Source organism: Macaca thibetana, chromosome 15 (assembly GCF_024542745.1).
Source record: "Macaca thibetana thibetana isolate TM-01 chromosome 15, ASM2454274v1, whole genome shotgun sequence".
NCBI classification, from domain to species: Eukaryota; Metazoa; Chordata; class Mammalia; order Primates; family Cercopithecidae; genus Macaca; species Macaca thibetana.
In genome coordinates this window covers 6,207,349-6,230,686 of record NC_065592.1, presented here as the reverse complement: position 1 = coordinate 6,230,686, position 23,338 = coordinate 6,207,349, and the positions used below count along the sequence as shown (strand labels likewise).

Below are 23,338 nucleotides of genomic sequence, written 5' to 3'. Positions count from 1 at the left end.
ACATATCACACACACACACCACACAGCACACACTCACACACTACACACACCACACACACACACCACATACACACCACACACACACATCACACACACATCATATACCACACCACACACACACCACACACGCCACACACACGCACCACACACACACCAGACACACACACCACACACACCACACACATACACACACACACCAAATACACACCACACACACACCACACACACACACATACACCACACACACACACACACACACACACACACACACACACACACACACACACACCACACACACACACACACACACACACACACACACACACACACACACACACACACACACACACACACACACACACACACACACACACACACACACCACACACACACACCACACACACCACACACACCCCACGTACACCACACGCACACACCACGCACACACCACACACACACACACCACACACACACACACAACACACACCACACACACACCACACCACACACACACCACACACACACCCCGCACACACACACCACACACACACACACACACACACACACACAGAGCTTCATAGCCATATTTAGTGATTAGATAATATAAAAAAGTTTGCACAAAGCTGACTTTCCCCAGCAGGTACATTCCTTGCCTTGTGATCTTGATGGGGAAACTGAGGCTCAGAGAAGTGAAGCCACTTCCTAGGTTCACACAGCTAGAGACTGGCAGACTATAGGATGTGGTGTTTGTGTAAATGCAAATGTATTTGAAACCTTTTGATTCTGAGGCTAGAAGTTCATTCCATAGGATCCCACTATCTTCTGCTGCACATAAACACGATCTCCTGCTTTGCTCTTACGTGACTGTGACTGGCTTCGACCCCTGTTGTGGAAGCGAGCTGGTGCTCCCTGCACCGCCCTTGCCTGGGGCAGCTACAGCTCAGCCTGGCTCGGCACTCCCCATCTTGCCAGATTGCCCCAGTCCCTCTAGACAATCAGGCTGGTCTTCCCCAGCCTCCCAGCTCTGTCTTCAGTGCCCTTTAATTAAACAGCAACTCTCCACGGAAAGCAATTGAATTATCTAATTATGCCCTCCTAACCCGATTGCCGTCGTTAGCACCAGTGACTTGGCGAAGCAGGTGTCTCTGGAGCTCGATGGGAGCCAGTAGTGACCCCCAAGCCACTCCTCTCTCTCACCCCACCCAACCCCAGACCTTGTCCTAAATAATGAACAGCCCAGAACCTGATGGCTGTGCTGGCTGGGACCTCAGCTGCTGGCAGGAGCCTCAGCTGCGCTTAAATGCTCCTGAGTGGTTGCAAAGGACAGGGAGGGTAGCACATTCATCCAAGAGACCGCCTCCTCCCCTGGCTGGGCCCCTGGACCGTTCTGTGGCACTCACAGCATCTGGCTCCATATCCACTGGTTTGTTTTGTGTAATCATCCTGCGGCTCCCGAGCGGGCATCTCCTGTGTGAGGGCACACTGCCAGGGGCTGGGCATCAGAGATGAGGTCTTACTGTCACCTGGCTATAGTCCTAGGACATGACCTTCACCCTGACTGAAGCTGGGGCTGGCTGACTCACCCCTGCCTTTTCTGGGGCCCCCAGCTTAGAGCCCCTCTTGGAGAAGGGTTCGAGGCATATTTGAATAATAACTATTAAGATCAAATTCTAATATCGTGTGCATAGTATTGAACGTGCTTCCTATGTAGCTTGCACCAGGTTCTTTTAAATTAAATGTAATTCTTACTTTTTTTTTTTTTTTTTTTGAGATAGAGTTTGGCCCTTGTTGCCCAGGCTGGAGTGCAATGACATGATCTTGGCACATTGCAACCTCTGCCCTCCGGGTTCCAGTGATTCTTCTGCCTCAGCCTCCTGAGTAGTTGGGATTACAGGCATATGCCACCTTGCCAGGCTAATTTTGTATTTTTAGTAGAAATGGGGTTTCACCATGTTGGCCAGGCTGGTCTCTAACTCACGACCTCAGGTGATCTGCCCGCCTCAGCCTCCCAAAGTGCTGGGATTACCAGCATGAGCCACCGAGCCCAGCCTTACTTTTTAATTTGAAACAACTTCAAACCTATGCTAGTATAGCAAAACTAATTCCTGTGTATCTTTCCCTCGAGTTCCAGTTTGTGAGCATCTTGCCACATTGCTCTCTCTGTCCACACATGATCTATCCTGTCTTTGTTTTTGTTTTATTGACTCTTTCTAGAGTTAGTTGCAGACATCACGCCCCTTCACCATGAATTACTTGCAGCTTGTGTCATCTAAGCACGGGACACTCACAGCCTCAGGACAATGATCAGATTCAGGAAATGTAATACTGATAACATAATACTACCCTATATGGGAGATTGTCCCTGTGCACGTTTTGCTAATTTTCCCAATACTCCTCTTTTCAGTAATTTTATATTTTCCCTTGATCCAGGGTCCAGTCCAAGACCCCACATTACATTGAGTTGTGCCTCTTCAGGCTCCTTTAGTCTAGACCAACTCCTCAGCCCATATATATACACACACACACACATATACATATATATACGTATATGTGCATGTATATATGTAAGTACATGTATATATGTGTATATATGTATACATGTATATACATATATGTGTACCTTATATGTACATTTATGTGTGTATATATACTTTTTTAATTTTGGAAAAATTTTAGATTTACAGAAAATTTCCAAAGTTAGAACAGAGAGTTCTCCATAACCCTTCATCCAGTTCCCCCTAAAGTTATCATCTGACATAACCAGAGTACACCTGTCAAAACTGAGAAATGAGCATTGTTACTGCACTACAAACCGAACTCCAGACTTTGGATTTTATCCTTTTTTCCACGAATGTCCTTTTTCTGTTCCAGGATCTCACTTTGCACTCAGCAGCAGCTGTTGATCTTTCAAGAGACTGATGGACGTTAGGTTCTTTCCAAACTTGTGTCATTTTAATTTCCTCAACAACCCGGCAAAGATGGTGTGTTATCGAGGAAACTGAGATGAGAGGAGGTGAAATGACTCGCTCAAGGTCACACGGCTAGTAAGTGGAAAACGCAGACTCAGTCCCCTCAGCCTGGCTCCAAAGCTAGCTCTAACTTCATCTGCATCATGACTCTCTCTCTCTCTCTCTCTCTCTCTCTCTGTCTGTCTTTCTGTGTCTGTCTGTCTCTCCCTCTCATGCACACATCACACTCACACAGAGGTGCACACACAGAGCATTTTACCCATATTTAGCAATTGGCTAACATAAACAATTTTAACAATGCGTCAAATATTAAAAGAATCCCTCACTTTATCCAACAGGTACATTCCCAAAAAGTTGACTGTAGTTCTCTAGAAGGGCTCACTAGAAAGTAGCCATGTATCGGCCGGGCGAGGTGGCTCACGCCTGTAATCCCAGCACTTTGGGAGGCCGAGGCAGGCGGATCACCTGAGGTCAGGAATTCAAGACCAGCCTGGCCAACATGTTGAAACCCCATCTCTACTAAAAATGCAAAAATTAGCCGGGCGTGGTGGCGCGTGCCTGTAATCCCAGCTACTCCAGAGGCTGAGGCAGGAGAATCGCTTGAACCCTGTAGGCAGAGGTTGCAGTGAGCCAAGATCACGCCACTGCACTCCAGCCTGGACAATAGAGGGAGACTCCATCAAAAAAAAAAAAAAAAAGGAAAGAAAAGAAAAAAGAAACCATGTATCCTTTGCCTGCTATGGGCTCAATATTTTGCATATATTTCATTTGATCAGTGCACAACTGTTGATGGGACATGCTGTCACGCCCATTTTAGAGATATGAAAATGAAGTCACAGACATGAGAACTGACTCATTCTAGGTGGAATGGCCAGTTACTAGCTGAGCGGGGATTGGAACTCAGTTCCCTTTGTCCCCAGTGCCTCATCCTTAACCACCAGGTTCAACTCACTCCCAGATGACAGGGCTCCCACTGTCCTTATGCGTCCTAGTGCAGTGGCAGTGGAGAATGCTGGACAGAATGGCTGCAGAGGCTCTGGGGTGGGCCCGAGGCCGCTCATGATTCCCAGGGACTCCTGTGCCTCGAGCAGCCGGTGCCACCCTGTCACTCACAGGGACGAGGCTGATCCAAGGGCTCCACTTTAATAACGGGTCCAGCTGGTGCCAGCTTTTATTTTAGCGACGTGTGAATGCTGTTGCCATGGAATGCAGCCTTATACCCAGGGTGCAGGAATTACCGAGAGGAGAAGCTGCTCTGGGCTATGTTTTTCCCTCTATCCAAATTTCATTTCCCTCGGCTTGTTCCACCACTGATTATCTTTTTAGTGTTCGTGGAAAACTGGCACGCGGAGGACAATTTGAGTCAAGGCGCTCTGTGCTTTATAGTCCCCAGTCCCCATGTGTTTACAAGCCACCACTTCTGAGAAGGAGGGATATGAAATTGTTATTTTCCCACCGTGTGTGAAAATAGCATCGGAGTAGAGCGTGGGGCAGGATTGGTCCAACATGCCAAACAGCAGCTCTTCCTTCTCAGTAGGACAGCGGTCCCCAAACTGCTCCTCAGACACCCTTCGCTCCTGTTAAAACTTGACTTAAAACGTCTCCTTTTGAAAAGAGGGGCTTGGGATTCCCAGGAGTCTTTGGCTGGGCATGTACACAAACCAGTGGCCCTCTCGGCCGTGCGGTGCGTGAGCCCTGGCTTATGTATCAGCAGAAATGGACTTAGCTTCCAACGAGCTGGGTGACCTTGGGCCAGTGACTTTGCCACCCTCCTCAATTGCCTCATTCATTTTTTGTTTTTTTCTTCAAGACGAAGTTTTGCTCTTGTCACCCAGGCTGGAGTGCGATGTCGTGATCTCAGCTCACTGCAGCCTCCGCCTCCTGGGTTCAAGTGATTCGCCTGCCTCAGCCTCCCAAGTAGCTGGGATTACAGGCACCCGCACCACATCCGGCTAATTTTTTGTATTTTTAGTAGAGACAGGATTTCACCATGTTGGCCAGGCTGGTCTTGAACTCCTGACCTCAGGTGATCCACCTGCCTCAGCCTCCCAAAGTGCTGGGATTACAGGCGTGAGCACTGTGCCCAGCCAATTTCCTCATTTGTAAACCAGGGAAACAACTGGTTACAGCTCAGAGCTGGGGGATAAAGAAAAAGGCTGTAAAGCTCAGTGCCCGGCACAAACTAACCACATAGGGATGGGACTTGGCAGCAGTATCGCCTTTTCTTCCCATGACCACTCCCTACTTCCTTCCTTCCTTCCCCTCTTCCTCCTTCCTGGACAAAGGGACAGGGCATGAGGTTGGGGAAGTGGTGAAGGAGTGGATAAAAGGCTAAATGGATGCTTTTAGCCTAGTAGAGGGCACAATACATATCTCCAAATAGCTGCAATGCCCGTGAGACTGTACTCATGGCCCGTGGTCACCGAGCGCAACCTCCGCCTCCCAAGTTCAAGACCAAGCACTTCTGGTACATACGGTTTTAACTGCAACCTCCGCCTCCCAGATTCAAGACCAGGCGCCAGTACATGTGGTTTTAAGTGCACTCTGTGCATGATTTTTTTCTTTTCTTTTCTGTTTTTTGTTTGTTTGTTTGTTTTTTGAGGCAGAGTCTCACTCTGTTACCCAGGCTGGAGTTAAATGGCACAATCACGGTTCACCGTGGCCTCTATCTCCCCAGACTCAGGTGATCCTTCCACCTCAGCCTCCTGACTAACTGGGACCACAGGTGTGCACCACCACGCCCCACTAACTTTTGTATTTTTTTATAGAGACGGGGTTTCACCATGTTGCCCAGGCTCGTCTCAAACTCCTGGGCTCAAGTGATTCTCCCACCTCGGCCTCCCAAAGTGTTGGAATTACAGGCGTGAGCCACAGCACCCGGCCTATGAGATCTCTTCTAATCCTCAAAACAATCCCATGGGGAAGGGGCTATTCTTATTCCCATTTTGCAAATGGGAAGACTGAGATTCAGAGAGATTCACTAATACATCAAAGTCACACGTCTGTGGGAGGGTGGGGGCTGGGGTTTCAAGCTGGTCGTCTGCAGAGCCCTAAGCTTTGTCACTACCACGCCCTTCCCACAAGAGCAGCCTAGGGCCTCGGGGTCGGGGGCTGGTATTAGCTCTTCCAGGTGGGAGAGCCAGAGGAGGGAGCAGCAGGGTCACCCCTGAAGCCCTGTAGGATTTCCTGGAGACTTATGGCGAGAGCAGGCCTGGGTTGGGGGCCAGAATCCACCATTTTCAGTGCCTACTATCTTGTTCCCAAGGAAGAAACATCCAGGCCAGGGGCATTGTGGGTGTGTATGGGAAACAGCCTGGGGCGCCGGATTGCAGCGTGGAGGGCAGGAGGGAGCAACATGAAGGGGATGATGGGGGAAGCTGGGCTAGCGTCACTTTAGGGCCATTTGCAAACCTTATTCTCTAGGCAGTGAGAAACGGAGGGTGGTCAGTGGAACGAATGGGGGAGAAAGGGTGTGGGGCCCAGATGATGGCATTGAAGGTACAAGTCAGAAACTGAACTGTCTGCTGAGGGGCGTTCATGGTCATCCATTTACTCATCTGTTGTGTCCTTGAACTGTTACGTTCTTCCCAACTAACATACAAGCTCGTTGAGGTCAAGTGGAAGAGCGAATGTCGTGGGTGCTCAGGGGGCCGTGGGGAGTTTCAGCAATTAGGGGCGGCTCACTGCTGTCAGCACCATCTACCTTCTTCCCCCTGACCTGGCTCCTTGTCTCCAGTTGCCATGTTTTTTCTTCTTCTTCCTCCTCTAGGGCAGGTGAAACCCCAAGGAATGCCTGGAAGTGGGAGGAGTGGAAAGCGGGTGGTGAGGGGAGCACCCCGCGGGCTGTCCAGGCAGGCAGGGGGTTCTCGGTGCCCTCCATCTGCTGTGGGAATTCCAGGCAGCTGGGGAGAACTTGGACGGACTGTTTTCACTAGGAGTCATACCCACTAACCCACACCCACACACAGACCTCCACATTTCTCATCTGAACACGGAGAACATATTTCAGAGCTGTGATTGTCTCACTATGTGTGTGAGGGGGAAAAGCTGACAGGTAAGACAATCCTATTCAGGAGAGAGAAAGTGTATGAGACATAGAGAGAGACAGAGAGGAGAGTGTGCAATAGCAAGAACTAGAAAGAAATGCACTTTTATTATTATTATTTTTTTAAGACAGAGTCTTGTCCTGTCACCCAGGCTGGAGTGCAGTGGTGCAATTATGGCTCATTGTAGCCTCGACCCCCTGGACTCAAGTGATCCTCCAACCTCAGCCTCTTGAGTAGCTGGAACCACAGGCGCATGCCACCATGCCCAGTTAATTTTTTATTTTTATTTTTTGTAGAGATGAGGTTTGGCTATATTGCCCAGACTGGTTGCAAACTCCTGGCCTCAAGCCATCCTCCCACCTTGGTCTCCCAAAGTGCTGGGATTACAGGTGCAAACCGCTTTGTCTGGCCAAATTTGATTTTAAACATGCAATTAGCATCTATGCTGATCCTATTAATCCACTAATTACTTAGCTTTACCTGAGCACACAGGAGTCATTTAATATAAACTGCACATACCCTTCTTCTTACTCATTGCTTGTCAGTTCATTCAGCTAGCACACATGTATTGAGTGTCTACTGTGGGCAAGGTACAGGAGGTCTTCACTGAGCCAGCCAGGCAAAGCCTTCCCACGTGCAGCTTGCAGTCTGGTGGAGGTGTGAGGAGGGGGCCCCAGTAACCAGGAAAGTCACAGCATGGTGTGGGCAGGGCTCTGTATCAGGGGAAACATCGGATCAGGGAGGAGCTGCGGAGTCCTGGGCACCTCCAGCATAGGCTACATCTGACCCTCTGACTGTCTGCCTCCCGACCCCTCTGGGTTTCAGAAGGGTAGAACTATATCAGTCTTGCTCTCTGTCATTCTTCTGGATAAGGCACATGGAATGACCCTGGTAGGTACTTATTAGATGAATAGATATCACTTTTTAACACCTACTCAGGCACAGTCCTTGGCATGACCGGCCTGTTTCATGCTGCATAATTGTTGTCTCTGTTTCCTTTATGTAGATAAGCGGACTTGGAGAGGTGAGATTGCTCGCATCGAGTTTTATGGTGAGAGAGTGGTAGAGTGGGGATTGGAACTACTTCTTTCCCAAGATCTCATTCCCCCCATTCCCCCTTCTCCCAAAGCCAGACCTGCTTCTATCAGCACCTGCCACCTTCTCAACAGCCTGCACCAGGTAGAGGTGAGGGAAGGAAGGGCAGGTGGGAAGGAGGGTGGAAGGAGAGGGCAGTCTGGAGTCAGGAATATCTCCGGCGCCCAGTCTCAGCGTCTTGTGATGCTGAAACTCAAGAGCCCCCTGACTCAGCAGGATATTAATAACCCTGGCTGGTCCTGGGAGGGCACTTCTGCCAGGGAGGAGAACAGCACGGCTGTGCACCCTCCCTGCCACCGTGGCAGCTCACACTCCACTGTGCTCACCTTGTCTGGCTCCGCACACACAGGGAGCTCCCTGGAAGCTCTTTGGAGCAGATGCTGGTCTGTATCTCCAGACCCTAACACAGAGCGTGGTGCACTGAAGGCACTCAATAAATAACTGTGAAGGCAATGAATGAATGGATGGATGGACGGATATATAAATGAACCTTCAAATTTCCCAGAAACATCCCTCCAAGTTCCTCTCTCTACTTTATCATCTAGTTGCACATAACATGTGCTCAATGAACACGGGTTGGCCAGGCACAGTGGCCCACACCTGTAATTCCAGCACTTTGGGAGGCTGAGGTGGGAGGATCGTTTGAGCCCAGGAGTTCGAGACCAGCCTGGACAACATAGTAAGACCCTTGTCTCTACAAAAAATTTAAAAAATTAGCCAGGCATGGGGGCACACACTTGTAGTCACAGCTACATGGAAGGCTGAGGTGGGAGAATTGCCTGAACCTGGGAGGTAGAGGCATGTCCTCACCACTGCAGCAGTCCTCGTGGATAGCAGCAAACCCACATGCAGATGCCTCATGCCAAGAGGTTCTTTCTGGAAACTGCCTGGTCATACCCGGTTAAGAGGTTCCAGCCTCACTCTGGCCTGGGCAACAGAGTGAGATCCTGTCTCAAATAGTAGCAGTAGTAGTAATAATAATAATAAATACACACATATTCATGTTTAACATTGCCCTCAACTGAATGCATTTTTCAAGCATTGTGTGTGTCTGATGTGGCCCTGGGCTGACTATAGGGTGGGCAGAGACTCATCCTCATCCTCTAGAACAGGGAGAACATGGAGTCCAATGCGCCTCTCCCCCATCCCAGACAGACATGACAAATCCATCGCCAGGCAGCCATGACTAGTCAATCACGGCACTCTGTCCTGATAACCTGGGGTCCAGCTCAACACAGTCCCCTCGTCAACAATACTACTTGGAATTATCCCCCTCTATGCCTGCTGCACTTCTCCATCTGAGTCTAAGAGACCACAGACAAGGGCAGCCGGAGAAGAGCCCCCTCTTCCATAGGCAGAAGCTACTCTCCTCTCTGGTTATAAAATGCAGAGTCGTGGGTGGGCTTAGCTGGGGGAAGGTTTCTGGGGACAGTAAAGCATAGGCTCTATAGGACCAGAAGTTGCCTTCCTGCTCTGCTGTGGGGAGACCCCAAGGTGGCCCAACCCCAGTGACCTGGGCTCTGAGGGGGATGCTTGGGGGTCGGGTCTTCCTGAAAACACCCTAGGAAATCCCAATGGACAGCAGAGAACCACATCACCCCAAACTCTGGGGTGCAGGCATGTGCACATGTGTGTTTGAGGTCAGCAGTGATTATCAGGATACTGAACAACCAGCAGGCCATGGGTGCTGCTCAAGGGGACAGGCAGGTGCCAGGTGAGTGCAGGAGTGAGACCTAGAAGTCCTGCTGCTGTGCCAGGCACTAGTCCAGGTAGCTGCTGGGTTTGGGGTAGGTCCAGCTATCTAGAGGTTTCCAGGGAAAGGTGCTGAATGGCCTGGGAAGTGGCATGGGGAGACCCTCCAGGGGCCCAGAATCGTGGCTCTTTGCCAACAGTAAATGCATGAAGTATTTCAATGTTTCAACAAATGGCAGTGGTGGCCCTCGTGCATTTCAGCCGGATAGCAGCAGCCCCACGGGCGGATGCCTCATGCCAAGAGGTTCTTTCTGGAAACTGCCTGGTCATACCTGGTTAAGAGGTTCCAGCGTCACCCTTGGGCTCCCAAGGCCCTGCAGACACAGAGCAGTTGCTAGGTACATGTTTGGCCATTTAGCTAAAAAGGAGAGTTTTTCCCAGTGTACTGTAAGGCATTTCTGGAGCTCACATTGGCAAAAATTAAAAATCAAAGCGCAGACCGGAAGCTCAGGCCTGTCTACCGGGTCTGCCGCCTCCGTGTTCCCCAGTGGCCGCGCTGCTGGCTGCCCAGGGCATCACCTGTGCCGTGTGCGTGGCATGTTAATGTCAGGCTTCTAACAATCCTGTTCCTAACGTGTGTCTCTCCTCTCCTTAGGGAGTTGTCATTCTGTTGATCGTTCAAGGAAACATTTGTACTGGGTGAGCTGAGACTCCTGTGTCAGGAGAGGACCTAGGAGGTTAGCAGCTTATCTGAAAATGTTAGCACTGGAAGGACCCTCAGGGCCACCAGCTCAAACTCCTCCCCTGACGGATGAAGATCCTGAAGCCCAGAAATGGAGTCAGGGACTCAGCTACAGTCCCAAAGCTTTCAGGGGACAGAATTGGGGCAAGAAATTCTGAGAAGTGTGGGAGGGGAAGGGTCAAGGCACTGGCCGTGGGGTCACAGGCGTGTGTTTGGATCCTGGTGTAGGACTTGGATAAAGTTGTTTCACCTTTCAGAGCCTCAGTTTCCCTATCTGTAAGGTGGGGACAAGGAAGAGCCCCCTCCTTCCAGGTCTGGCACATGTTCTGTTTTGTGGGGTGCGAGTCGGGGTTTGGAAGAGAGAGGCGGTGCTTTTGGCTTCACGGTGGATGGGTGATGTAAGCTGACCTCAGAGAATGAGTTCATTTGAATAGCAGTTCAGGGATATGTCCCTCTATTTGACAGGAAAGTATATTTTCTTTGCCTTCCAATGTCACCCCACTTCACTGTCTTATGAATTCAAAGCCAAAGGTGGCCTTTCCCCCTTTGAGGTGGGATGAGCACTCCCTGTTTCTAGAGGCCCAAAGGCTATTCTAGGTAAGGAGAGGTCCTTCTGCTCAGGCTGGGGACACTTTCCAGGATCAAGGGTTCACCTGCTCCTGGCAGGGTGATCACCTGCAGGGCTCCTACACCCTTCTGAGCACTCTGCAGTCATGATTACATTCTTATCTTCTCACGACTACCCTGAGAAGTGGTGCTGTTGTGCCCATTGTACAGATGGAAAAATTGAGGTGAGAAGGCGTGTCCAAGGATATAAGTGGCAGCACAGGGACTCTCAACCTCGGCTGTCAGGTTCTGAGGCCAGGCTCATAAATGTCAGGCTTACCGCGAATGTAGCCAAAGACTATCAGATAGGCCACTGGAGGACCATCCTGGGACCATCTCAGCGTCCCCAGGTGACCACGCCACACATGCTTGGCTCAGGGCCCCATAGGCCTCAAGGTGATCTCCAAAAGCAGTAAAAGGAGCTGGGGTCATCAGAGCTACAGAGAGGGGTCCTGGAGGACCCTCTGGGCAGGGCCGGGAGTGGGCCAGATAACCACAGAACTGCATCGTGCAGCCAAGTTGGACTCCAGAACCAGCAGGACCAAGAAGAGAGGAAGTCGGGCCCAGAACTTTTCTTTTCCTGTATTCAAAAGAAAATCTCCTGGGAGTCCTTTTGAATGTGAAAAGCCATGTCCCTCCAACTCCCAGGTGATGCAAAAAGCAAAGCATGTGGCTAAGTGGCCCTGGCCACTTCTCCCTCCCAGCCTGCACGTCTGTGTTTACTCCACCAGTAAAAAAAAAAAATGAACCCAGTGAAAAAGGAGTGAAGGGTAGGGATGGGAGGCAGAAGAGCCTGTGAGGAATCCCCAGGGGGGACAACTCACCAGGACCCCCAGAAAGAGGAGGAGTCCCACCCACAGAAATGGGGGCAGCTTGGGTTAAGTGTGGACATCCTAGAGGTCATGGGCAGCGGCCAGCCAAGTCCACAGAGCGAGAGACCAGTGGCAGCTGGAGCTGTCTCCATCCATTAGGTCGAGCGTCATGAAACGAGAAATCCATGCCGGTTCCCAAGATCAAGAGTTGACTATGTGAGCAATGGTACCTGCTACCTTCTAGGGAGCCCTGATCCCAAGGCCTTCCTTTGAATAGAAAAGATTGACCAAGAGTATGGTAGGAGGAGGAAGAGAGACGGACTCTGTCTCACCGTGTCTTACAGCCTGGACTGCCGGAAAGCACGGACGTGGGGATGTTTGGGGAAATATCACTGTTTCCTTTTGGCAGGATTCAGAGCAAGGGTCAGGGTCAAGGTCATAGGACTCAGAATTCAATGCTCTGATGGACCAAGAGTTTGTATGCCAATGGTGACAACTTAATGAGGAAATGGTTGCCCACAACACAGCGTGTGTGAATGTGCACGTGAGATCAGGACAGAAGCAGCCAGGGAATACCTTTCTGTAGATCAGTTTGTCTCGTCGTGGGTCGTCGTTCAGATTTTTCAGCTGCCTTTCGTTACAAAGATTGCTGTGCCCGGCTTGCCTACAGCTGTCGTTCATCTGTGCAGGACTTTGCATGGTTGCAAGTGGGTGCTTTTGGGGTGGGGCCTACATGGGCCTCTTTTTGAATGAAGACAATGATGAGGGGAGCGGGGGTGGGGGTGCGGTGCTCTGAAGGCCGGTGCCATGAGCTCCCCAGGGCAGTGGGAGGCAGAGGGCTGAGGCGCAGAGCAGGTCGTTCTATAACTGGGTCAATTACTTAGTGACCAGCACATGTCTGAGAGGAAGGCCACATCTGCTTTGCTGTCCTGGAGGCCCAGATCACCTGCCCAGTAAGGAAGAAAGATGTCTTCCTCTAGGTGAGGAGTCACTGGTGGGAGGGGGAAGCAGCTTCCTCCCGCTGATAATGCGTTTTCCCTTCTGATTGCAGCCTTTCCCCAGCTCCTGCTCTCCTTGCTGATGCAAACCTCTTCCCAATCACCTCCACACACCCCTGCTGCCCCAAACGGGAGCCTGTGAGAAGCTTGCACACCTGGCGAGAGGATCAGGTGGACCCAGGAGAAAGATTCCGTGGCTCAGCCAGCTGCGGCTCCTTCCACAACTTCTCCAGCTTCCCACATTGGGAGTTGGGAGAAACTGTCCCAAAAGCAGGAGGGGAATGGGCGGGGTGAGGATGGAAATTCAGATTCAGATCCAAGAGCCGATTCTGAATTGCTTATGTGTGAAAAGAGACACTGTGGCTGGGAGGAGAGCTGCGGCTGGTGTTCCCATTTATTTCCCAGGCTTGATGGCCAGGTGACACTGGATAGTCTAACCCCATTGCTCTTCTGACACGGAGTGGTGTTCCCCTGGACTCCCCATCACCGTGGAACAGAGAGCCTTGGCCAGAGGAGAGACTTGGCCAATGATGACTAATCAGAACCGACATTTCTTGAGCACCTACTTACTACCTGTAGCAATTCCTACACATTTTCTCAGTGAATCCGTCCAACAATCCCAGGAGGTAGGTGCCATGACTATCCCCACTTGACAGATGAGGTAACTGAGGCCCAGAGAGGTGGGAGTGGAGGTCTGGGTTCCCACCAAGCCTGGGGATTGCTCTTGGCACTCCTAGTTTGAGCTTTCCTTGTCTCCTATCCTGAGAGGTAGGACTTGCCTCCACCATCGACTTTGTGTTGTCTAGTGTTTTTGGCAACACCGCCAGGCCAGCACGCTCACACTCTGCCTGCATGCATGTGTATGTGCATATGCATCCTTATACGCACTCACACTTCCTCAGACTGCACCGCCTCCCTGATTTGGCCCGTGTCTGGCACATAGTAGGTGCTTAGACAACCTAGGTGAGGTGCACAGGCAGCCTGGTCGATGTGATATGAATAATCCCACTAGACTTGCTGCACCCCAGAGGCAGGACCCAGTGGATCTCTCACCATGGGCATCCCCAGGGCTGGGGGATGCTGGCACACAGTAGGTACTCAGTGGGTAGCCCACAATTGCCCAGAAAATGCCCAGAAGTCCTGAGCTCGAAGCTGGCAGGACTGGGCAGTTACCCACTCTCACTGAGAAAGGGGTGCCAAGGCTCCTTTGCATCCTGTCTCCTGAGCCTGAGGAGTCCTCAGAGACTCCGGAATTCATGGCAGTGAGCAGCAGTGGGTCCTGCCTCTGGGGCTTCCAGATGACAGACCGGCTGCCTGCGATCCCTGGCTCTCTGCTGCTCCGTGGAGGGTGGAGGGGGCGGGCTTCCTTCTCACAGCAGAGACCCCTCCCCGGGGAGCTGAGCAGCTTTGCCTGGAGGAGCCTGGACTCTTCTGGGCTGAGCTTTGCTGCTTTCCTCTCCCTGTCATGCTGCTGGAACTCGGGAAAGAGACATTTCCATGGGAACTCACGGATTGGAGGGATCCCAGCCAGGCTCCCGGTGGAAGAAACTTTGCAGAGAAAGGCACGGTGGCTCAGTAGTATTTCCACCCAGTCCACAGGGGCTGTTCTCACTGCCCAGGGCTCACATGCCACGAGCCCTGGAGAAGGCACCAAGTCACTCCCAGCTCCCAGTCCCTGTATCTCCTTTTTTTTTTTTTTTTTTTTTTTTTTTTTTGGCTCTGTCACCCAGGCTAGAGTGCAGTAGTGCAATTTGATCTCAGCTCACTGCAACCTCCACCTCCCAGGTTCAAGTGATTTTCATGCCTCAGCCTCCCAAGTAGCTGGGACTACAGGCACGCACCACCACGCCTGGCTAATTTTTGTATTTTTAGTAGAGATAGGGTTTCACCATGTTAGCCAGGCTGGTCTCAAGCTCCTGACATCAAGCAATCCGCCCACATCAGGCTCCCAAAGTGCTGGGATTACAGGTGTGAGCCACTGCGCCCAGCTAGTCCCTGTATCTTTTGCTGGCAAGTGGAGACTGCAATGCTGGTTCCCTCCCAGGTCTGTTGGGAAGAAACAATCTTGGAATGATAAGCTTGGGACCGAGACCATGTATCAGTGAGCCCAACCATGAGGCCTGGATTCAAATAGGAGCCCTGCCCTCCCAGGATAACCCAGGACACATCCTTCAACCTCGGGATTCTCGTCTGAAGAATGGCCAGGATAAGAGTCTCTTTCACAGAGTGGTGGTTAAAGCAGAAATTGGAGATCGTCAGTAAACTGCTGTGCTTCGTGCCTGAGTGTGTAATACCAGAGCCACCTTGTGTTAAGCGCTTTCTAGGAGTCAAATTGATTTCAAGCATTAGTTCACTAAATCGTTAGACCAAGCCGAGGTATTGGAGAACATTCTAACCTCCATTTTCCAGATGAAACAACTGAGGCTTGGCAAGGTGAGTCACAGAGCCAGGAATGGGACCCCAGGGCTGCTTGACCCTGAAGCCCCAGATTTCAACTGTGACTGTATTAGGTGCTCATTTAAGATCTGGAAGGACCAACAAGGTTCAGCCACCATCCCATTTCACAGCTGAGAAAACTGAGACCCAGAGCAGGGAAGAGACCAGTTGAGTCACAGAACTGCTGGTGCTGGAACCAGGCCTAAGGTTCCACAATTGCTGCTCACGTTTATCGAGCACTTACTGTGTGCTAGGTTCGAAATTGCTTTCTGTCTATCGTTGTATTTGATCTTGACCATAACTCTAGGAAGATGGAGACTATTATAATCCCATTTTGCATTTGGGTAAAGTGAGGCAGAGAAGGAAGTAGCTTACTCAAGGTCGCACAGCTAATTAGCGGGAGAGGCACAACTCATACCCAGAGAGTCAGGCTCTAGGGCCCTCATCCAAGCCCTCTATAGCACTGCCTCCCAGCCAGGGCAGGCTGGCCTTGCCCGGCAGCCTGGGGCCTAGGCCGACTTGCCTGCCAAGGGGGTGGGATCTGCATGACTCCTATGGTACGGCTGCCACTAGGCAAGGCAGGGTACTACTGAGCTGCAGTACTCAGGGAGACGGGCACGGAGCTGGGACTGGCAAGCTCCGTGTGCTGGAAGGCCATTAGCCCCCTGCCTCTCCGAAGAGAAGTTTATCCAACAAAATGCAGGCAAGCAAAGAACACGTTCCGCTTTATGTGTCTCTTGTTGTAGGCAGTGCACATCTTGGGAGATGTGTGGATGAAAGGCGCCATATAAAATGCAATCAATTATGAATCACCATTACTGAATTAATCACATGTATGATTAATACAGTAATAATAATTAATGGGAGTATGGTCTAGAGATTAGAGCTGAGGACTGACAGGGAGGGGTCAGATTGCTTCTAGCAGCCTCTGCCACTGCCTGGAGGTGTCAACTTGGGGAAGGCTGCAGGTTCCCCCTTCCCCTACCTTGGCAGTAGAAGGGGCCCCAGGACGTCTTGAATACCCCTAGATGGTCCCGGGCACAGGATCTTACCACTTCCTTAACAGCTGCATCTCAACTGCTCAAGGTCAAGGGGACAAAGAGTTTCTCAAAGAATCAAAATCTTGGCCTGGCATAAGTGAACAGAGTGAGCGAGGAGAGGGGTGAGAACTTGGTAGGGGTGTCCTTTGAGCTTGCATTTGACTTAAATCAGCAATGTGAGCTCATTTTTTCTGTCTGTCTGCGTCAGGACGTGTCTTCTCTTGGAAGTCCCCAGAGGGCCTGGACCTCATCTGTTACCTCTCATTACAAAGCTAGTAGATTATTTTTGCTTGTGACTTTATGATTTCCTGTTACTCATCTATACCATGCATATTTCCTCATTGTAAAGGAGTCAAGCAACCCAGAGAGGATATCTATAATAAAGCCCATTGGTCCCCCCTCATCTCCCCTGTTCATACTTTGGTGTATATCTTCATTGTCCACATATATAATGGATGTGTCCGTATATATAGTGGACTTGTATACAATCATATGGATATAATCATATATATGTATGGTTATATACAAATCCTTTTAAAAAATATAGATGGAATAAAATTAAATGCATTGTTCTGCAGATGCTTTTTGATAGCAAATTCCACATACACAATTCAAATTAAAACTGTGCATTGGAGCCAAAATCCCACCAGTGAAGAGGATGATTAGGCTGCTGGTGAGAGGGGAGCCAGCGGTTATTTTCGGGGAGATTCATTAACACTTTCCTGCCCCTGGTGCTCAGCTTCTTTTCATGGCTGGAAAAAAGGTCATTTTTCAGAAGCTACCTTAATGAAGTTTAAAAATGAACGTCCCTCAACCACCTGGTCCCCGCATGGCCGAAATCCTATTTGTTCCCTATCTTGGAAAATAAGTGCTTTATGGTTCACTTGAAAGGAACATCGTCTCCTGGAGGCTGCCGTGGAGTGCAGTCAACTCAGGATCATAGCACAGGGACCACCCTCCTGGGCAAATCCCCTCATCGTCAGATGGGGAAACTGAAGCCAAGAGCAGGGAAGGGATCTCCCCCAGCCACACACAGTGTGGTAAGTGCTGAGCCAAGAAAAGCCCATTATCCCAACTCTCGGTGCAGTGCTCTTTCCATTATCCTGGGGTCTGGAAATGAGACCAGAAGACAGCTTCTGGCATAGGTCCCCGAAAAAACCCTGTTGGCATCAGCTTGTTGCAGAGGCAGGGAGTATTGGGGGGGTGGGGGCTGGTGGGGAGGCACGTTAAAAATTGTTTCTAGTGGCACATATCTTTGCATACGGGTCACTGAAACCCTCCTGGCAGTGCTAGGGAGGAGGCACCCCTGGTCCCTCTGCTGTGATTAGATGAACTACAAATAAGAAGCGGCCCCTCCATCTCTTTGGCTGTTCCCGACAGCATCCAGTCCACAGTGATGATGGAGGAGCAGGGCGGTTCCCAGGGATTGATGACCCTGCCCTGGGGTGACAGCAGGCTGAGGGCTGACCCTGGTCATCACTCACCCTGTGCAGGAGCCCCACACCCTGCCCTTCACTGCTGCCTGCAGGCTGGGTGCTTAAAAATCACGCCACTAAGATCTGTTCTCTTCTCCCAAGGAGCTTCCTCCTGCATAGAACAGGTAACTAGGGGCTGGCCCATGTCTGCCTTCCTGAGCTGCTTGGTGGGATAGGCCCATCTCCGGTGGTAGGCATCTGAGAGCGTGTGCAGGTAGAGGCACACAATGGCCCTGTTTTGACCCCTCTTTGAAGAAAGAAGGATTTACCATTCATATCTCACATATGGGGAAACTGAGCCCCAAAGCAATCTGGGCCGTGTTCCAAGTTAATCAGCCAGCCAGGCCAGTGACAGAGCATCACTCAGGAACCCAAGAGCCCTGCCTCCCTGGCCAGAGTCCTTAGCTATGTGACCTTGGGCAAGTTACTTAACATCTCTAACTTGAGGCTTTGCTACTAGCAGTGAAGTCACTGGGCTCTGGCGAAGATTCAGTGAATAATGCACACAAGCTGGTTTGCATGGAGTCTGGCATAAAACAGGTGTTCAATAAATATATTATTATTATTACTATTATTACTACAGCAGATGACAATCTTTAATTCTGCATCCTCTGCCTGTTATGTCACAATATTCTAAATATTATTCAGCAGTATAACTCCCTCTCCAGTTTTCAGGGCAGCTGAGAGCAGGGAAGGGTTAAGGTGGAGGTGAAGGGTGGCAGCAGGGCCGGGCACTGAGGTGCCATGTCTTGCTCCATTCCCAACACCCTCTATGACCTTGGGCTGGTCTCTCTCTCTCTCTCTCTCTGCCTCTCTCTCTGTCTGTCCTCAGGCCCTTTGTTCTTGATGCATCCAAATGATAGTGCTGGCTGCTCAAGGCTGCAGTGAGCCCACCCCAGGAGGCCAGGAGTGTCCGAAAACCACATGTGCTTCTGGAAGATGTGGAAACTCTCTCAGAAGCCCTGGGAGGCAGCCTGGTAGGAAACCACCCGGGGGTCGGAGAGTACAGGGCTGCCCGATGTGATGTTGCCAACTGGGTGGCCTCTGCCCTGGGTTGCTGCTACGGGAGCCCTCCCACACCTGCCTCCCATGCTTGCAGGGGAGGGAGGCAGAGAACCCCTTAGCCAGGCCCCTCCTGCCCCCCTACTCTGCACTCTCTGCAGAGCTGGCTTGGCTTCGTCAAAAGCAGGGCCCATCAGGGTGGAGGCGGCGATGTGTCAGCTGGTATTCAGGCTCTGGTTGTGCGCTCAGATCGCTCCCCCTCCCCATCTCCCCAAATCCACCCACCCACCCCGGTACCCACTGCTTGGGGCCTTCTGGGTGGCAGCACTTCACAGGGAGAGACCGAGGAGCAGCCCTGAGCCCCTGGCTGTGGGGGGTGGGGGAACTGACTCACTTGGCCCCCCTCCCTCGTGCCGATGGGGCAGCCCCCACACCCATGGGTGCTGGCACCCCAGCAGGCCCCCGGGTTTTGGAAAAGGAAGCTGCAGCCCGGCTGCGCCTGACCGGAGCCGGCTGAGGATGCGCTCTGGGCGCAGGGACCCGCTGGCCCCCGGGCCGGGAGGCGATGTTTAGGCAGCGACCCCCCAGAGGCTGCCAGGGCCACCCTGGCCGCGGGCCCGCGGGGACTCCCCTGCTCGCCGCGCCCCTCCCCGGGCCGTGGCGCGTCCCCCGAGCCGCGCAGTATTTCCTTCCTGCACCTTTAAGAAGACCGTTGCTCCGTGGTGGGATGGTGTGTTAAAGCCACACAGAGGAAGTTACGCAGCCCGGATCAGACCGAGAGATAAAAGCCCCGATGGTGATCGTGAGTGATGGCAAGAGGATTTAGCCTCGGCATTAACTTGGAGCGGAGTGCAGGGGGGCAGTGAAGCGCCCGCCATCTGGCCCGCGCCGCGCCGGGGGGATGCCCCGGCTCCCCGACGAGCCGCCGCGAAGCCCACCCGGGCCGGGGGCCGCCCGGCGCCGGAGCGCGGGTCCTCCCCGGGCCGCCCAGGGGGGCCAAAAAGTTTGCACTTGTTAGCGGCGACCTCCCGCTCCTCCCGGGCGGGCGATGCGGGCAGCGCGGGCGGCCCCCTCCCCCGGCCCGCGTCTCCGGGACGGCTGCGGGCGGCCCCCCCGGCGGCCGGAGGGCTCCCCGGCCCCGATCTGACGGCGGCGGCGGCGGCGGCCACAGCGGCGGGAGCGGCGCGGGGAAGGAGCAGCGGCTTGCAGCCCTCGGCCCGCGCCCCCACCCAGCGCCAGCCAGAGGGGGGAGGCGCAGCGCCGGAGGGTGGCGGTCCTCGGCTCTCCCGGGTCTCCGCGCCGGGAAGCCGCTCCGAGCCGGGGTAAGGCGGGCGGGGAGAGCCCGGGAGGCGGGCGGGGGAGAGGCTGCAGCTTGGCCAGGCTGGTTTCATTTTTAAAGGGCTTCGGTGACCATGCAGGCTTGCCCGGGCCCGGGAGCCACTTACAGCGGCCCGGCAAAGGCTCGGATGCAAAAGTTGTTTGGTGGCGGCTGCTACGAGCTGAGGACTGGAGTCGCCCCAGAGGGGTGTGTGAGGGTGCGTTCTTAGCAGCATCTTAAAGGGGTAGCTTGTCTTTCTGGCCGGCTTCCCCCGGGTCCTTTCCTTCGTGTGTGTGTGTGTGTGTGTGTGTGTGTGTGTGTGTGCGTGTCTATGTGTGTCGGGGAGGGATGTTGCAAGGATGCTCGGATGTGTCTCGAAAAAGGAAATTAACCCTACTCCCGCGCCTCTCCCCCACCCCAATTTCACCGCCACCGCTTAGAACCACCCCCATCCCGTGCCCTCCCATCTCTCTGCAAACTGGGAGCCTGTGAGTTGCACAGAGAAACTCCCGCGGCCGGCCGGGGCTGGAAACTTCTCCTGGCGCCGGGAGGGGGTCGGGAGGTGAGGGGGCGCAGGCACCGGCTTGGGGCCGGCGTGGAGTCGAACCTGGAACTGAGCGGCGCGCAGGTTGGGGGAGCAGAGGCGGCGGGAAGGCGGGAAGAGAGGACCGCGGGCTCTTAGGGTCCGCCCGCTCTGGAGTAAGTTGGCCGTCTGGGCGGGGGGCGGCGGCAGCCGGGTCGCCGCAGGCTACAGCGCCGGGGCAAAGGATCCAACTAGTTCCCTGGGCGCCCTGCTCGGTGTCTTTTAATTAAGTGAGGCAGTGCCGAAAAAGGGGGCACCTCAGTCCGGGCCGGGCCTTTATTACAGGCTTAATTATTAATTGCTCCCGTGGCTTGCACGCAACTTTGGGAAGACAAAAAGCAGCTGCGGGGCTGCCGGGTCGTCGGTGTCCCAGGCTCGCAGCCGGCCCGAAGCACTGACTCGACCCCGGCCCCGGCCTCGACCCCGCCCGCCGGGACCCACCCCGAGGCCGGATGCTCGCGCCCCGCCTCCCGCGCCCAACTTTCCAGGGCTCCTGCGGGCGGGGACCCAGGGGCCGGATAAAGTGCCCGCTCCGGAGCAGGGGACACCGGGGCCGCCGGAATTAGGACGCCCGCCGAGGCTGCGGTGAGCGCCGGGCGCCCGCTGGACCCCGCCCGGGGCGGAGGACGGGAAGGTGACCCCGCCGGCCAAGCTTCCTTTCCCTCCCGGCAACCCCCACCCTCCCCCGAAGGCAGATTTCACCCCCATCCGCCGCCCCTGCCGAGGAGGGAGAGGGAACCCCGGGGTGGGCTGAGTCCCCTCCAGTCCCAGGAGCCCCCAGCGCCCTCCCTCCGGTGCCCCCAGGGGCCCCGCGCCCGCCGCGGCAAGTTTCCCACACGGCTAGGGCGCAGCCGGCAACTCCAAGAGGAACCTGCTGGCGAGCCCAGCCAGCTCGGGAGGCGCTAATTCAATAAGACAGAGAAATCTGAGTTCAGAAATCCTGATAAAATCTAATTTTCGGGTTTTAATACCCTGGCTATCAGCCCCCCTCGGTTCCTGAGGACTCTTAAAAGAAAATAAAGCACATTGATTCTATTTGTTTCTGGGAGCTGCAGTTTCTTAATAATATCAGGTGAAGATAAATTTTCCACGGAGAAAACGATCCTCCGGGATGCAGCCTTTTACTCTGAAAATTTCCCTGCCGACTCCTCACTCTCTGCGCTCCTCCTCGTTATCCGGGGACTCCTGTGTCTCTTCCCCCCTTCTCTTTTTTCTTTTTGGCAGAACCCGCCTGTAATATTCGTGTGCTGAGCTCATAATTCCCCCTGCGATGCCAGCAACGCCCAATTGATTGACTAGTTGTAAACACATTTTTCCCCTGGCAGATTTTGTTGTTGTTAGGGGGTTTTTATTTATTTATTTATTTTCCAGGGAATGCGTGGCATTTAAACCAACAGGACTGCAATTAATAGATTTGCGAGTTGCGCCGCGCGCGCCGCTCGCCCCAGCCTGCCGGCCTCCGGGCCTCGCTGCCTCCCCGCGCTCGGCGGCGTCCAGCGCCCTGCAAGCCCCGAGCAGCCGCGGGTCCTGCAGCTGAAGGAAAGCGGCAGCTGCGCCCTCCTTGCAAGCCGCAGCCGGGCGTCCTGGTTGTCCCAGCAGCCAGGAGCTCCCTACCTGTTAGTGAACAGTTGGGAGTCGACTGCTGGAAGAATTAATTAGGAACGTGCTGTGCTCTGGGCAGCGCGAGCTCGGGTAGTGGCATCCAAACCTTTGCCGGCCGCGCTATTTTATTTTTACTACATTTTCTCAGGTTGCAAAAATAGACACCGGGCACGTTCTTTCTGAGAGTTTTCTAGCAAGGAGCGCCTTCAAGGCCGGGCAGGCTCTATAACAGGTTCCTCTTTAAACAGCCAGAGGTGAGACGGGGAAAATGGTCCTGGCTGGGTTCTCATTCATCTCCATCAGCGGCCCTTCACCCAGACAGAGGGGCAGGGGTCGCCCTAACGCAGATGAATGAGTCCCATGCCTGGAGCCCTGGGGCCCTGGCTGGGGGCTGCTCCGAGCCTGAGGTGCTCAGGGCAGCAAGTGTCCGCCACTTCGGTTTGTCATTTTTGGCAGGAGCGTTTTTCTGTCTGGGTAGAGAATGGAGTTTCATGGAAGCACAGTTAACTCTTCAGGGGCCTTGCATGCACAGAAAGTGAAGAGGATGTCAGGGGAGAGCCAGGCTCAGACTGGACATTTGGGGCGGTTTGGGAAGTCAAATGCAATCATTGGAGGCATAGTAACCAGAATAATTAATCATGCAGGCACTTCTGCTGTAACTTATTGCAGTAACCTTTGCCCTATTGGCCAATATTTTTGGCCAGAATCCCATGCTGGCTGGACTTGGATTCTCCGGGTGATGTATCCAGTGTCTGGAACACACCACAGTACTGCAGTCATGTTATTTCCCGATGTAACGTTCATGTAACTGGCATCTATTTTGATATAACAGTTATATCTATTTTGATTTTAAATAATTAACAGAAGCTTAAAATAGCACAGCAATAATCATAATAGTAACCTGTTTATAGACCTACCCTCT

General features: G+C 53.0%; 2 protein-coding genes across 7 annotated transcripts in view; one reads left to right on the top strand and one right to left on the bottom strand.

Annotated features, from left to right (window-relative positions):
- MED27 (mediator complex subunit 27) overlaps positions 1-23,338 on the bottom strand; it is a 443,188-nt gene that overhangs the window by 284,845 nt on the left and 135,005 nt on the right. The window lies entirely within an intron of this gene.
- The window catches only part of NTNG2 (netrin G2), an 83,618-nt gene continuing 80,222 nt past the window's right edge, over positions 19,943-23,338 (top strand). For 4 of the 6 annotated variants that reach the window (XM_050760014.1, XM_050760016.1, XM_050760012.1 and 1 more), the window contains exon 1: positions 20,088-20,235. The gene's annotated coding sequence lies outside the window, so the exon portion shown is untranslated. Of the gene's footprint in view, positions 20,236-23,338 lie in introns of all 6 variants that reach the window. The other 2 variants (XM_050760017.1, XM_050760015.1) reach the window with 2 other exon arrangements.